The following is a 16,025-nucleotide window of genomic DNA, read 5'->3' as shown; positions in this document are numbered from 1 at the left end:
ATGAGATGGCTGGATGGCATCACTGACTCGATGGACATGAGTTTGAGTGAACTCCCAGAGTTGGTGATGGACAAGGAGGCCTGGCGTGCTGTGATTCATAGGGTTACAAAGAGTCGGACACGACTGAGCGACTGACCTGAACTGAACTGTACCTGTCCAATGTAACATGGAAGTCTAATATATTCTGATAAACAGTGCATTTTTGATTGTCCTACAAATTGAACAAATGATTTAGTCTTAAGTGATACTGGAATAGAAAAAGATTCAAATGTTTGAGTTCCACAAACTCAATCCACTTCTGTCCAGAACTTTCTATTTGGTTTACTTCGAAATAAGATAGGAATGTCTTGGCACATGATGTCTAAAAGTAGGAGAATGCACTGACTTCTTGAGCAGATAATGCCCCAGATTTCCAGGGTCAGAGCTAGCTTGGGCCACTGAGAAGTGACCAGACTTTGAAGCCAGACTAGCTTGGGATTAACCAGGGTGATGCAGTTGATTGCTCTTCAGCGTCACTGGGAATGAATTTACGTGACTTTCTTTCTCAGGGACAATGTTGCCATAAACTGTTTTGTGAGATATCAACAACTTGTCAAGGAATAAAGGTCTTTGACTAAGTATTGTAGCTCTTAGAAGGGCAAAATTTTGGGAAATCCCACCCAGATTCCTGCAGGACGCAGACAGATGTCCATGAAGAGCATAAGCAGAGCGATTCAAAACCCATAGAATCATGCATGGTTCAAGCCCGCATCACGTGCACAAGGAGTGGTACTTTGCCCTCAGAGCCAGGGGCCCTGAAGGCAGTAAGGGAGGGACAGGAGAACTTGTTTCCCCAGCTGGTCTTTGTACCCCTCTATTCCAGGATTTCTAAGTGGACAAAAGTCCAGTGTACTCAGCGGTTCCAAACCAACATTTAGTGTCACAAAAATATATAAAGCTAGTAATGAACCCAGTGACAGTGATGGTTTCAAAGCAAAATTGGGAGTGAAGTGGCCTCAGTGCTTGGTAAAAGGTGGTATATCTATAAAAGCCAAGATCTCATGTGTTGGGGGGACAAGTGGGGGAACAGCGCATGGGCCAGGAGATGGCCATAGATGAAACAGACTGTGAGGGGAAAGATGTCTGAAAGTCAGTGCAGGAAGGGAGGGGTGAGAGAGGGGAGGGGGACTGGCTGGGGGCCCCAGGCGGGAGCAGCAGCCCTCCTCTCAATGTCATGTGCATCCCTGCCTGGAGGTGGCACCTCTCACTCTCACTTCCAGCAAAGATTAAGAGGCCTTGAAATACATTTTCGGAAGGTCAGTTCACATCTGTTTTCTATTTGTCATGTTCTGTCAGCACTTCTGTGAGAACAGAGCCATTACACCAGCCTTAGAAGCCAAAGGCAGTCCGATCCTCTAGTCCTGGCACCTTCCAGGCCTCAGTCAGTCCCCCCAGCAGTGAAAGAAGAGCGTATCCAGTTTCCATGCTTTCTTAAGGATGCCCCCACTAAGCCTCACCTGTACACTGTGCTTCAAAGAGCAAACAAGGACAAAGAATTCAACTGGGTAATCAGCTGTTCTCCTGCCAGTAAAACAACATAACAACAAACAACTTTAAGGTTTTTCAATCCTCTGGTGTGTTTAATTTGCTATCTAGCAAGCAATAGAAGAAAAAAAAAGAAGAAATTCTCTGGATTGTCATATTTACAGTCTTCTAGCTAGGGAACTGGAGTTTGCCGGAGAGGCTTATTGCAAAGTGATTTCTGATCCCAGAGAAAGACCCAGAATGCAGTAACACTCACAGTGGCCTTGTGATGTTTATCAGAGTGGTGAAGATTTCCAAATGGTGCTTATCAGTGTGTGGAGGCACTTATCACAAGTAAGGAAAGATTTCTATTGATGTGGTTCAAAGGGCAGCTCGATACGCACTATGGGTCACGTTCCCTGCCCACCTCCCTGCAACCCTCCCACCACCATCAGATGACCTAGGCGGGCTTCACCAAAAGGTCTGGATTCAATATCACAAGGTACCTATGACAGTCCACTCCCCTCTCAGGGCTATGTGTAGTGACCGACTTCCATTGCTTAATTTTGATGGTAAGAATACACTCAGTGGGAGATGGAAGGTTAGATCCTAGTTTGATCAGGGCTGAATTATCAGATCCTGGCTGAATACCTTCGAAGCTTTGGAGCAGATGAGAAAGGATGACCAACCACTAAAGTATAAAGGCTGCGTGGGTGGGAGGCTAAAATTTCTGTGACTAAATTCTTTGCTTTTCAAGTCCAATTACTGTGTTCTCCACTAGGAATTCTGTGATGTTTTAGGACTAGCTTTAAAGAGGGGAACTATTTCATTTTATCAATCATTGTCCATGTGCTGTGTTTCTAGGACTGTTTATTTATTGGCGTCTCTGTAAAAATAACAGCAACCACTTGTTATTGTGGAAACAGTCCCAGTGCAAATCAGCAGGGCTTAGTTTGATGCTGGCATTTTTGTTGCATGCCTCCCCAGAAATACTTTACTTAATATTTTTGCAACAGGAAAAAAAAAAAAGTAAAAGCTTTGAAGCCAGATGTCCCTTTTAAAAAGTGCTGATGGGGAATCTTTTCTCATATAGAAAGAGATGTCAGTTAAGATGGTCAAGTAAAGTCAGTTATGTTTAAAGTTTCTGACTTTTTGTTTATCTTAGTCAAATAAAGCTGTGTATTCTAGTGAAGAAATCAAAGGTCAGTCTGAAAACGTTTCTGGTGATTGTCTTGCATTAGAAAGCCATAGTAGCAGTGACTTCAGCCTTGGCAGGTGATAATGCTGTTCTAGTCCTATTTGGAGGATGGAAGACTTCCAAAATCTAAGTCAGTTTTGGACTATAGATACTCTGTTTGCAATTTGTATAAGGCAGTTTACTTGTTTTCTGATCTGCACCAAATCTTGATTGACAATTCTCTATCCCTCTTTTTCAGAGAAGTCAATGGCACCCCACTCCAGTACTCTTGCCTGGAAAATCCCATGGACGGAGGAGCCTGGTAGGCTGCAGTCCATGGGGTCGCTAAGAGTCGGACACGACTGAGCGACTTCACTTTCACTTTTCACTTTCATGCATTGGAGAAGGAAATGGCAACCCACTCCAGTGTTCTTGCCTGGAGAATCCCAGGGACAGAGGAGCCTGGTAGGAGGCCGTCTATGGGGTCGCACAGAGTTGGACATGACTGAAGCGACTTAGCAGCAGTAGCAGAAGCATCCCTCTTTTTAAAGTGTCAATAATAAATAACTGCTGATCTAAAATACATACCTATCAACAAAGTGATGTATGTGTTGGAGGGAGTCAACAACCAAGAATTAGAGTGACTTCAGTTGGTTTTTCCTCCACGTATTTCCCTTGGTAGAATCCATTCTTGAGCGACATTTAACTCTGGTTCATCTGTTTTATATCTAAGTACCACCCACATAATCTAAATATATTTGGGCTAACCCTTCAACCTTGCTACCTTAACAGCATCATTATTGCCAATAAGTTTTAAATATGGCTGACCTAAGTTTCACTTCCCTTGTAGCTCAGTCAGTAAAGAATCTGCCTGCAATGCAAGAGACCAGGGTTTGATCCCTGGGTCAGGAAGAGCCTCTGAAGGAGGAAATGGCCACCCACTCCAGTATTCTTGCCTGGAGAATTACATGGACAGAGAAGCCTGGTGGGCTACAGTCCATGGGATCTCAAGAGTCAGACATAACCTCGTGACTGAACTCAACTAAGTTTCACTGCAAACATTTCTCCCACCTACCTCTCTAACTATTCTTTTTTTTGGTGCTCAATTCAAGTATCGTATCCTGTGAGGCCTCACTTTCCCATTCTTAGTCATCCCTCCATGAATAAATCCCTCCTTCCTTTGCGTGTACCTCGACTGTGCTCATCAGACTTGAGAAATCCATCAGGGCTGGGGCTGTATCTTGTATTTGTATGCCAGCATCTGGCTCAGTGTCTGCTGTTATAGAAAACTTGTCTGAATGTTTGTTGATTGAAATGGTGCCATGTGCCAAATACTCCAATGGGATGAAAGATGCTCTCAAGGAGCATACAAGACAGTGCATCAGAGAAGACCTGGCCATAAATACAAAGTAAGAATGTGTGTGACAAGTGGCATTATCAGTGAAACGTATGAGATGGGCCTGGAAAGGTGTGGGGAGAACCTTACAAACAATGGACCTGCATCAGCAAAGGGAGAAAGCATGAGGTACCTTCAAGCTGTCTGGTGAATTTCAGGTTGTCCAGGTGACGTTAGGTAGGTGTCAGGAAGCGGTTGGGAGGTAAGGTTGAGTTTAAATTAAATTAAATTTAATTCAAACCTAATTGAGTTTGAATGGTTGAAAGTCATGTTTTAGATTTTCTTTTTCAAAAGATGGCAAACTACTATAAGTTTCTGATCTACCAAGCATGGTTGTGGGCAGGATGGACTGTCATTGCTTTGAGATTTAAATATAACTGGATTGCTGAGAAGAATGTGGACAGGAACCTTGACTAACTGCATGTTTCATTCTTTCAGCTACAGAATGCAGAACAGTAGAAGGGCATAGTCACAGCACTGTTTCAGAAGGATGATTTTGCCAGGGTGTAGGAATGAGATAGGAATGAGCGGCAGGAGGCAGGGAGGCCAATTGGAAGGCCAGAAGTTTTGAGGACCTGAAGAAATGCTTTGGATATCAAAGGAAAGGGGTGGAGTGATTTGCAAACTGCATTGCCGTGAAAACTCCATCAATAGTTAATTAAGCACCGGGGTAGTTGGAAGGAGGGGTGGAAGGCAAGATAATGAATTGTGTTTCAGATGTATTAAAACTGAGATGCTGAAAATACATCCTGGGGATGTTTCCAGCAGATCATTGGAGATCTGTGAAAAGAATATGAGAAAGAGATGTTAGAGAGATATTTGGCAGCTCTTCACATTAAAGGGATAGATGACAAAAGTCACATGACTTGATGAGCCCTTGGAGATGAAGGGGACCCGGATAGAAAATAATAGGAATTTTAGGAAAAGCTTTCACGTAGTGGGTGGAAATAAAATGGCCAGCAAAACTGGCATTATGGAGCTAATAGAACCAGGAGCTTATGTGCTAAGAAAACCAAACTGGATGTGGTCTCTTGAGAGGATAGAGAGATGTAGAAACTTCAAGGACAATGAGGATGGAGCATCCACTGCTGTATCTCATCACTAGCAGATCACCAGGAAAATCCCTTCCTTTCAAGAGGGAACTTCCAGGTGAAAGGGACAAAATCAAACTCCAGCAAGGGACTGCAAACTCAAATGCTTATAAGGACCTGGCAGGTGATATACTGTGTGTACTAAGTCACTTCAGTCATGTCAGACTCCGCAACCCCATAAACTGTAGCCTGCCAGGCTCTCCTGTCCATGGAATTCTCCAGGCAAGAATATGGGAGTGGGTACCCTTTCCTTTCTCCAGGGGATCTTCCTGACCCAGGGATCAATTCCAGTTCTCCTGCATTTCAGGTGGATTCTTTACCATCTGAGCCACCAGATAAGCCCTGGCAGGTAAGCAAAGAGAGTCAGAGGAGACTATGATGACCTACTGATCACATGCCCCATCCACAGCAGCTGTACCTAGACAATTGTTGCCACGTGGAAAGGCTGGCCCAGGGCAGCCAGCTGTCTGATCTTTACAGAGAAGACCAAAAGCCTTATTTTTTTTTAATTAAATTTTCCAAATGGAAAAACTCTGTGGGAGTCAAGTGGAATTTTTCTATCAATTGCATCTGGTTTCTGAGCCACCAGTTCTAGCAACCTCTACTAGGTTTGAAGACACTGACCACAGGACAGGAGTCTTCTGTATATAAGGCAGTGCAAGAGTAACCAGTCTGATGGGTGACTTAGAGACTGGAGTGCTAGCTGGTGTCAAAGGGACGATTAAAGATTCTGGAGCAAGAAGTCCAAGGAGCAGGTCAGAGGCATGAGATCTTTAGGCAAAACAGACACCTTTTCCTTTCAGGTGACAGCGATGAAGAGAGTGAAAACAGAGAAATGTTAAATGTTGTGAATGGAGGTTGAGGCAAATGAGGGAAGATTAAAAATTTTGAACTTCATGTCATATATGGACTCTAAGAAATAGAGATTTACCTGTTGAGGATGAGGGAAGTGAAGACCACACTTGGGCCTTGGGAGAGTGGGGAGTGTTCGTGATAGTCCCTGGTGTCAGGCTTCACCAAGTGACTAATTAAACAAATAAAGACCTGGTTGAGATTGATCACATACATCTACAGGGATCTTCCATTTAATAAGATGTTTCAAGTGGCTTCTGCATTCTGGATGCTGAGATAAGCCCTGGGGATTTCCAGTCAGATTAAGGGGGTAGAGGAAGAAATACATTATCACCACAAGGCTATCAATGTCATACAAGTGATGCTATTGAGAGAAAAGGAGGAATGTCTTGGCAGGCTTTCTGAGGAGGGTGCATTTAAGTCTAAATTTGAAAGTAAGTTGTAGTTGCTATGAAGACAATGGGGAAAGTCAAAAGAGACAGTACAGAAAACACAGGAGGTAACAACAGGCATGATGTACGCTGGGAACTCCAGCTAATTCCATGTTTCTGAAACACAGTGCCCTTTGCAGAGTGAGAGGAGATGAAATCGGTGAGTTAACATGAAGAAATACGAATGGTCATGGAACCTGGACTTGCCTATAGATGAGGAAAAGCCCTAGAAGAATGTCAAGCATGACAGTGACATCATCGACATGTTTGTTAGAAAGAGCGTACTGGCTAGAAGCAAGAAGGTCAAGAAGGAGGCCAATTTTGATCTGCAGTTGAGTATGTGCAAAAATACTCAGCCATGGAGGATTATCTTGATTGATTGAAGTTAATAATGACAATCTCTATCTCTCCATCCACTGATTTTTTTAAACTTTTTATTTTATATGAGAGTACAGCCAATTACTCCAATTGATGCTTTCAAACTGTGGTGCTAGAGAAGACTCTTGAGTGTCTCTTGGACAGCAAGGAGATCAAACCAGTTAATCCTAAAGGAAATCAACCCTAAATACTTATTGGAAGGACTGATGCTGAAACTGAAGCTCCAGTACTTTGGCCACTGCTGCAAAGAGCTGGCTCGTTGGAAAAGACCCTGATGCTGGGAAAGATTGAAGACAGGAGGAGAAGAGGGTGACAGAGGATGAGATGGTTGGATGGCATCACCAATTCAATTGACATAAGCTTGGGCAAACTCCAGGAGAAGGTGAGGAAGAGGGAAGCCTGGTGTGCTGCTGTCCATGGGGTCCCAGAGAGTTGGACACGACTTGGTGGCTGAACAACAGTCAGTTGACAGCGTTGTGATAGTTCAGGTGGATAGCAAAGAGTTTCAGCCATACGTATACATGTATGTATGTGTATGCTGCCCTTCCATCCGAGCCGCCACCTAACGTTGAGCAGAGTTCCCTGTGCTATATAGTAGGACCTTGTTGGTCATCTGTTTTAAACACAGCAGCATTCACTGATTGATCTAAGTTGGGATGTGCAACCCACTTTAGGTTAATAGGGTATAAAAGGATGCATACAAGGAGCCTCCAAGAAAGAATTGTTTGAAAAGAAGGAAATGCTTGAGAAGAAAGTTTCTATCGTCTCTTTCTTTCCTCTGTTTCTGGATGTTGCTCTGTGGAGATGTAATGATTGGAGCTGCAGCAATCATTTTGAGGTTGGTGTGGTCTAGTTTGATTGAAGAAAAACAGGAGCCAGCACTCCCTTCCTTTTCCCCTTCCACCTCGATGGACCACTCTGGGCACCATGATTCCAAATGGCTTGACCAAGGAACACACTGTTTTCTGGGGAAGCCAGAGCCAATTCCCTAAAGGACCACTTTGCATTTGCTATTTCTCTATCCCTGATCAACTTCCATTTTATTCACTCACGCTGCTCTGGAATTGTATTCCCTTCTTTCCACTTAGTAAGCATATACCCTTTCCTCAACTTCAGTTTTCTAGGGTAAGACAAAGATTCTATTATTCAGAATCAGTTTTTTATTGTATATTTGAAATACATATATTGTATATTTGTGGATGCCACTTGAGTTTGAATTCTCTTTCAAACATAGGCAAGGATGCACCTGATTTTATTTTAAAGCTTTTTGTTTTAAGTAAATTATTATCTGTGAGGGACATTTATCAAAAATCTGCCTCTCCATTTTTTAAACACTCTTAAAGGAGGGGAAACAAGGTCTCAAGGGCAGTAAATGAACTCCTAGGATAAGTAAATATTTAACTGTCCTTGACTTTAAACATTAAATAGTCAGTTTGAACTCGACAATGATTTTTTTAAGTGGCATTACTTCTCAAGGCATCAAGCCTGTTTGGCAAGTTCCTTTAAAGAGGGTTGGAAAAATAATTGAAAGATACATAATTATCCTTTGTTTGATGTTTGGTTATCTTAATGTCATCTAATATTAATGAAAGCTATAGCAAGTGATTGCAATATCCAAATTATTTTCTTTTGACAGATGTGGATACTATATTATTTTTTAAGCATTATTCTGTTAATCACAGACAACTTTTTGATGCAGTTAAATTGTCTTCTATTGAACATGTGTAGGAGTTATATATAATTAATAAAAATAGCCTTAAGGGGGGAAATGAGGCTTCAATGTCAGTGGCAGCATAATCATCTTGAATTCATAAATACCTCTACCTGTAGGGGTCTGGAATCATTAACCAGGATAAATGAAAGACAAAATTGAGTATATTAACCTACAATAATTTTATCCAAGATAAGAAACAAAGTGTTAACCAAAATGTTAGCATACTGCTAAACTACGCAGAACAGAAACAAGTATTTTCTCAGAAGGAAAAACTGAGTCTGCTCTGGAAAGGACCGACAGAGTTGCACAAGTTGAAATAGACCCATCAAGAAAAACAAAACAGAAACAGGACATGATAAATCTAGCAAAGATTACATTCTTGATCATTTGAATTTGAATTTCAAATTACGCAACCATATTTTCTTGAGACTAGAAAAACTTTCAAAACTCCCCCAAAAGACATTGGTAAATAATAGCACTCATACTGAAATATGTACATGTGAAACACAGTCAACTCTTAACTGTCCTACTAATGGATAAGGGTACAGTAGACCCCAAATCAATCAGCAAATGTTTATTAAATGCTCCCTGTGGGAATTTGCCTAGAGATCAACTGCCTAGGCTCCTGCAGCCATGTTCCCTGATCAAACTGGAAATTGCCAGTTTGATCTATGATCTATTTTATAATTGTGTTTGCCTAATCACAAGGCCCTCTGGAGAAGAGAAATAGGGAAGGAATGATAAAGGAGATAGGATGGTTTAAGGGAGGAGAATTTTAAGAAGACAGTGACTTAAATATTGCCCCAGGAACAAGAGGAATAAGGAAAAGATGTTGGAATTACTTAGAAGCAATCACTGGTGTTCTTCAAAAGAGCAATTTCAGACACTTCAACTTCTGACCAAATGAAATCATTGAAACTGGAATTAATCTTGAACAGCTGGAAAATGGAAAAAAAATATATGAAACAACTTGTTCTCAGACTTTGTACAACAGGCATTGTGGGACTGTGACCCCTGAGAAAAGATGGCCCTAAGATGGCCCTCAGAGAAGGCAATGGCACCCGACTCCAGTACTCTTGCCTGGAAAATCCCATGGATGGAGGAGCCTGGTGGGCTGCAGTCCATGGGGTCGCTGAGTCGGACACGATTGAGCGACTTCACTTTCAATTTTCACTTCCCACTTCCATGCATTGGAGAAGGAAATGGCAACCCACTCCAGTGTTCTTATCTGGAGAATCCCAGAGACAGGAGAGCCTGGTGGGCTGCCGTCTATGGGGTCGCACAGAGTCAGACACGACTGAAGCGACGCAGCAGCAGCAGCAAGATGGCCCTGACTTTCTGCCCTGAGACACATGCCTGGCCATCGAGTAGGGAACCCATTTAAACCACAATGATTGTCTTGAATTGAGGAGGCAAAGGTCGGAGTTCAGGATACCTAAAGCTGATGGAAGCTGTAGGGCAGAGTTGCAGGGAGGAGGAAGCTACCTAGAAAGAAAGTTCCAGAAATCTGTTTAGGCTCATTTTGAATCTTTGCTGAATACAGTGAAACTCCATAGTTTGGTAAAGAGGCTTAGGAGCTGTGAGCTGAACAGTTTCTGAGCTTACACAAGGAAAACTGCTCAAGTTCTGACTAGCCAGAGAGGAGTGTTCTCGATGATCACTAGGAACATTCAGTAGTGACTAGAGAAAGGCCATGCTTTAGGAGTCTTACTAAACTAGTCCTGGAAGAAAGGCTACTTTATATCTGCCCTAAAAAGGCTTAAAAGCAAGCCCCCAAAGGATCAAGTACCCTTTACTACCTGTCAGAATAAAACACAAATCTTTAAGGAAAAGCAACAAAATCTAGACACTCAACAGTGTAAAATGCACAATATCCAGTAAGATATTACTAAACATGCCAAGAAGCAGAAATATGTGACCTATAACCAGGAGAAAAATTGCTCAAAAGAAACAGACCCAGGAATGATAGAGATGCATAGAATTCACAGACAAGAATGTTAAAGCAGCTATTATGTTTGACTATTTAAATGAAAACATGGTCAGTGAGGAGAGGAATGGAGGATATTCAACAAAAGAGAAATGAAGTTTCAACAAAGTGGTGGAAAGGGATATCAGACCGAAAAAAGGGAAGGGATGAGGAGGGCAAGATGAAGATAGTGGGCAAACACTGATTATTTAAGAAGTCTGATTTCTTAAATATGTATGTATGACAAAGACTGAAAGGGCAGCAAGACCTGTCAAAGGCTTGGGTTGTTGGCTTATTTATTTATTTTCTCCGAGGGAAAAAAAATAAGAAGCTAACAATGCAAACTAAAGAAAACAAAGTTGTTGGGGGAAAAAAAATGTTTAATTGTTAGAAAGAAGAACTTCAGTGAGGTTAATGGCCTTAGGAAGCTTTAGGAGAGAAAACTCTTACCTCTAAGGAGAGCAGGAATGATTTTTTTTCCTGAGGTAATGGAAAGAAGGTGAATATAAAACAGAAATAGAAAGTTCTAGGGGATTAAACAAGGTAATTAAGAGTGAACAGTAAGCAAAACCACTCACTAAGAGGCTGTCGGATTGGGGAATCCAATGAGTGAGAAAATGAGAAGAGGGAGCTTGAACCAGTGACTGTGGAAAGCAAGCCTCAGAGAAAATATCAGATAAATAAAAGGATTTCAAAGGTTTACACCTTTGTAAATGTTACACCCCATAACAGCCCCATTTCCCCAAACACTGTGAATTGACTGGATGCCAGTAAGAAGGAAATTCTAAAATGCAAAGGAGGGATTTGAGTTCAAATGCTAAAAGAAAGATGATTTCCATTTTTCTTTTAGTATATAAATCCTAGTGAAAACTTTCTGAGAATAATAATGTGGAGAGGGTTAGAATTGTGAAGAGACTGTGGACTGGAAAAGAAGAAGGAAAATGAGAAGTGGGAAAAACTTTGGATGAATAAAGCAAGGGCAGAATGGCTGTGAACATCAGACTATTACATTTTTACTTCCGAAAGTACATTTTGGGTAATAACTATGCATAAGTGGTATTTGGTTGCAATAAAAACTACAAAGTCAGTTACATTTCTGTCTTGTGTGGTGACCAGGCCAGGAGTCAGACAACATAATGTTGTGTCTGGTCTTTGACACTGACCATCTCTATGTGCTAGTCATCTCATCTCTCTGTGTCAGTTTCTACATCTGTAAAATGGGCAGAATGCCAGTTATGCCTATTTCAGATGAACTTGCACGAATCGGATTTGAGTATACATGAAAACACTTTGTATGCTGTTAAACGCTATGAAGCATAAGTACAGACTTTTTCTGTGCTTTCTACCCAGCTCACAGACTTTTCTTTCTCTTTGTCATTGTTCAATCACTCAGTCATGTCCAACTCTTTGTTACCCCATGGACTGCAACATGCCAGGCTTTCCTGTCCTTCACTATCTCTTGGAGTTTGCTCAAACTCATGTCCATTCAGTCGATGGTGCCGTCCAACCATCTCACCCTCTCTTGCCCACTTCTTTTCCTGCCCTCAAACTTTCCCAGCATTTCAGGGTCTTTTCCAGTGAATCGGCTCTTTGCATCAGGGGGCCAAAGTATTGGAGCTTCAGTTCAGCATCAGTCCTTCCAATGAATATTCAGGACTGATTTCCTTTAGGATTGACTGGTTTGCTTTCCTTGCTGTCCAAGGGACTCTCAAGAGTCGTCTCTAGCACCACAGTTTGCAAGCATCACCTAACCATCCAGCAGGATGATTCCACTCCCCATGTTGGATTTGTCACATCACTCCACCCACTACCTACAATTGATCGGATCAGGATTGAACACTGAATCCTAGATGGACCCATTAGATTCTCTCTTCTGAGAATTTAGAATTGGAACCAAGATTATCCAATTAGAAATGGTCATCTGAACAGAAATGTCAACTCGGGCATACTAGGTTGGCCATAGGCTGCCTGCTGAGAGTATGGAGATGTAGAGAAAGCTTGCCTAGAGAGAGAATAAGGCTTATAGGAAGGGAGAAACTGCAATGAGAAGAGAGAGGTTAATACTTCTGATAGCTGTACAGCTCTGGGATCTTCCTCCTGCGGCCTGACTATTTTACTGTTTCTGTAAAACACTCCTGTGTCCTACAGATAAAATCTTTTTTTTTTTTTTTTTTTACATAATACGGCTCAAGCGTTTTTGTTTTTGTTTTTTTGTAATTTGCAACTAAAGAATCTTAGCTAAAGCAACATAGTGGATTGAATAGCTCCCCCCTCCAAAAAAAAAATCACACCTACCCAGAACTTCAGAACGTGTCCTTATATGGAAATAGGATCTTTGAAGATATAATTAGTTAAGATGAGGTTTTTGTGCTAGATAATAGTGGTGACCAGGGTTTTCATGAGAATACAAGAGGACAAAAGAAATGCACACAGAGAAGTCCATGTTGAGATGAAGATGGGCAGAGACTAGAGTTACCCTGCCACAGGTCAAGGAATGCCTGAGACCACCAAAAGGTTGAAGAAACAAAGAAATTCTTCCTGAGATCCTTCAAAGGGAGTGTGGCCCTGCTGACACCTTGATTTCAGACTTCTGGCCTCCAGAACGGTGAGAGAATAAATGTTTTTTCTAATTTATTTGTTTTTTAATTGAAGGATAATTGCTTTACAGAATTTTGTTGTTCTCTGTCACACCTCGACATGAGGAAACTCAAACAGGGGCTCTGTATCAACCTAGAGGGGGGTGGGATGGGGAGGGAGATGGGAAGGAGGTTCAAGACGGAGGGGACATATCTATACCTATGGCTGATTCATGTTGAGAATAAATTCATGTTGGTTTAAAGCCACTCAGTTTATGCTGCTTTTTACAGCAGTCCCAGAAAACCAGTACAAGTATTATAGGATGGGGTGTTCAAGCTCTGTTATAGAAAGGTCTAGGCTCTATTCTAAGAAGAGACCCTTGAATCTCTTAAGTGCCTTTTAAGCCCACAGCCCCTTTCTGAGAAATAGGCCATTTAAGGTTTGTTCTGCATAAAGCTGTTCTATTTCTTGCCAGGTGAAACAAACCCTACTACTCCGGCTACACTTGGTTGGAGCCAAAGTCCCATGAGAATGGGCTAGCCAGAAGGAGGCCAAAAAGAGCTTGGTGTCCAACTGCCTAGAAAGGACACTGTGTATTGGACAGTGACAAACGGACTCAACCAGGAAATGTAAATACTAGCTAAAGAGTAGGCAATAATCCAATCCGTGCTGAGCCTTTGTTTTATTTCTTCATGAGCCTATAGATCATCCCTGTCTGGGAAGCTCTGTGACCAAGAATGGCTGCCCAGGTGACAGGGGGCTCCTCATGCTGTTCCAGGAGTCCCAGCACTGAACCTCCATCATCAGAGACCATTTGGGCATGCTTCCTATTTCAACCTGTCTTAGTCTGCTCAGGCTGCCATGACAAAAAGCTGTAGACTATGTGACCTCAACATCAAAAATTTATTTCTCACAATTCTGGAGACTGGGAAATCCAAGACCAAGGTGTGGACCTATTAAATTCCTAATGAGGGCTCTCTTCCTGGCTTGCACAGGACCACTTCCTTTGCTGTGTTCTCACAAACACTTTCCTTGGTGGGTGCACAGAGAGAAAGAGAGAGATCTCTATCCTTCTTTTTTTTTCTTTTTAAAATTGTATTTATCTTCGGCTGTGCTGGGTCTTCGTTGCTGCACAGGCTTTTCCCTAGCTGTAGTGACTGAGGGCTACCCCCAGGTGTGGTGCCCGGGATTCTCACTGAGGTGGCTTCTCTTGTTGCAGAGCAAAAGATCTAGAGCACAGGCTCAGTCGTCGTGCACGCGCTTAGTTGCTCCATGGCATGTAGGATTCTCCCCGATCAGGGATCAGACCTGTGTCCCCTGCATTGGCAGGTGGATTCTTTACCACTGAGCCACCTGGGAAGCCCTCTTCTTATAAAACCACCAATTCTGTCAGATTAGGACCCCAACCTATGACCTCATTTAACCTTAATTATCTCCTAAAAGCCCTATCTCCAAGTATAATCAAACTGGGAGCTTAGGGCTTCAACATATGGATGGGAATAAACACTAAGCTTACAGTACTCAAGAATGAATATGATGATCGTGAAGATTTAATATTCATTTTGGAGGATGGGGGTGCAAATTAAAAATGTGTCCCAAACTTTGCCACTACTTCTCCTCCTTCACTCCTTGGTGATGTCACACAAAATCCCCAGTTCCCTGAGGTCTCCCTTCCAGAATGTCTGCTGGAGAGCTTGTTTCATGGGACTGGCCCAGTCCTGCTGGAAGGCAAAAATGTGTTCTCGAAGTGTACGCACAGAGTCACTGATTTTTCTCCTTACAGTTTTGTTAGAGTCTTTTTACCAAACAGCTGGTTCATTCTTGATTCCAATGCAAAAGTTACACTGAAAGACAATCTAGGATAATTTCTGTCACCTTGCCAAGTCACAAAGTGCTTCTAAATTATAAATTATTATACACACATGTATATGTACATATACATATATACACATTTAAAAATATATATTTATATTATACATATATTTATAGTTATATTTTATGTGTATTACACACACACATATATGTATGTCAATTATACTTCCTATGTATCTGGTATTGTACTAAGTGATTTGCATATTTCAACACATTTCATCCTTACAACAATTTCAGGCTGTATTAATATTTAATAGTCCAGAAAATAAAAGCACAAAGAGGTTAAATAAGTTTCCCAGGCCCATACAGCGGGTACTAATGCTAGGACTTGACCCACACAGACTGGTTTCAGAGTTCACGCCCTTAAGTACTATACTTTGTAGCCAAATTGATAAGCCATAGTCTCAGCTATAAGAAACTGCTAGTGTATTTATTGGGGCAAATGATGAGCAAGAGGCATAGGAAGATTGGAATCAGAAAATTATTTTAGGAAACACATCATTTTGAATGAACCATCTCTCAGCCTACTATTTCTATATAGACTCTGATGGCCATGTAGTAACTGCCAGTCCCAGAAGTAAACACAACTTGCCTTGGAATAAGATGATATCAGTGAAGGGCTCTGTGTGTTAACTTTATCTGTTTCTGGACAGTGGGCCATAAACCATCTGGTATATGTGGAGAGAGGCATAAAGTCTTTCTCATCACAGTCTGTGTGTCCTGAGTAAAAAGTTGGTTGCTCTAAAGTCTTATCCCCAGGGCAGAAAGGAAAGAAGATTGTGCTCCTTCCCATAGCTCATACTAATCAAGTGCCCCTGTGTGCTCCAACAAGAGGTTCTTCTTAGTTGGATGAATGGATGTGTAGAGAGGCAGGAGGCCAGGACTTATGGGCTCAAGAATGTGTAAGATTTATTGGAGCTGCTGGTTAGAACACTGCTGTTTTCGTGAACTGGACCAAAAATGCTCTCACACCAAGCTTTCACCAATAAAATAAATAGCCTCAGGTGTCTATCGACCTAAGAGGACCTGCTTGTAGTTGATATAATTGCCAAACCGCTCTCTGGGAAC

Source organism: Bison bison, unplaced genomic scaffold, assembly GCF_000754665.1.
Source record: "Bison bison bison isolate TAMUID 2011002044 unplaced genomic scaffold, Bison_UMD1.0 scf7180017864163, whole genome shotgun sequence".
Classification (NCBI taxonomy): Eukaryota; Metazoa; Chordata; class Mammalia; order Artiodactyla; family Bovidae; genus Bison; species Bison bison.
This window is presented reverse-complemented; position numbering follows the sequence as displayed.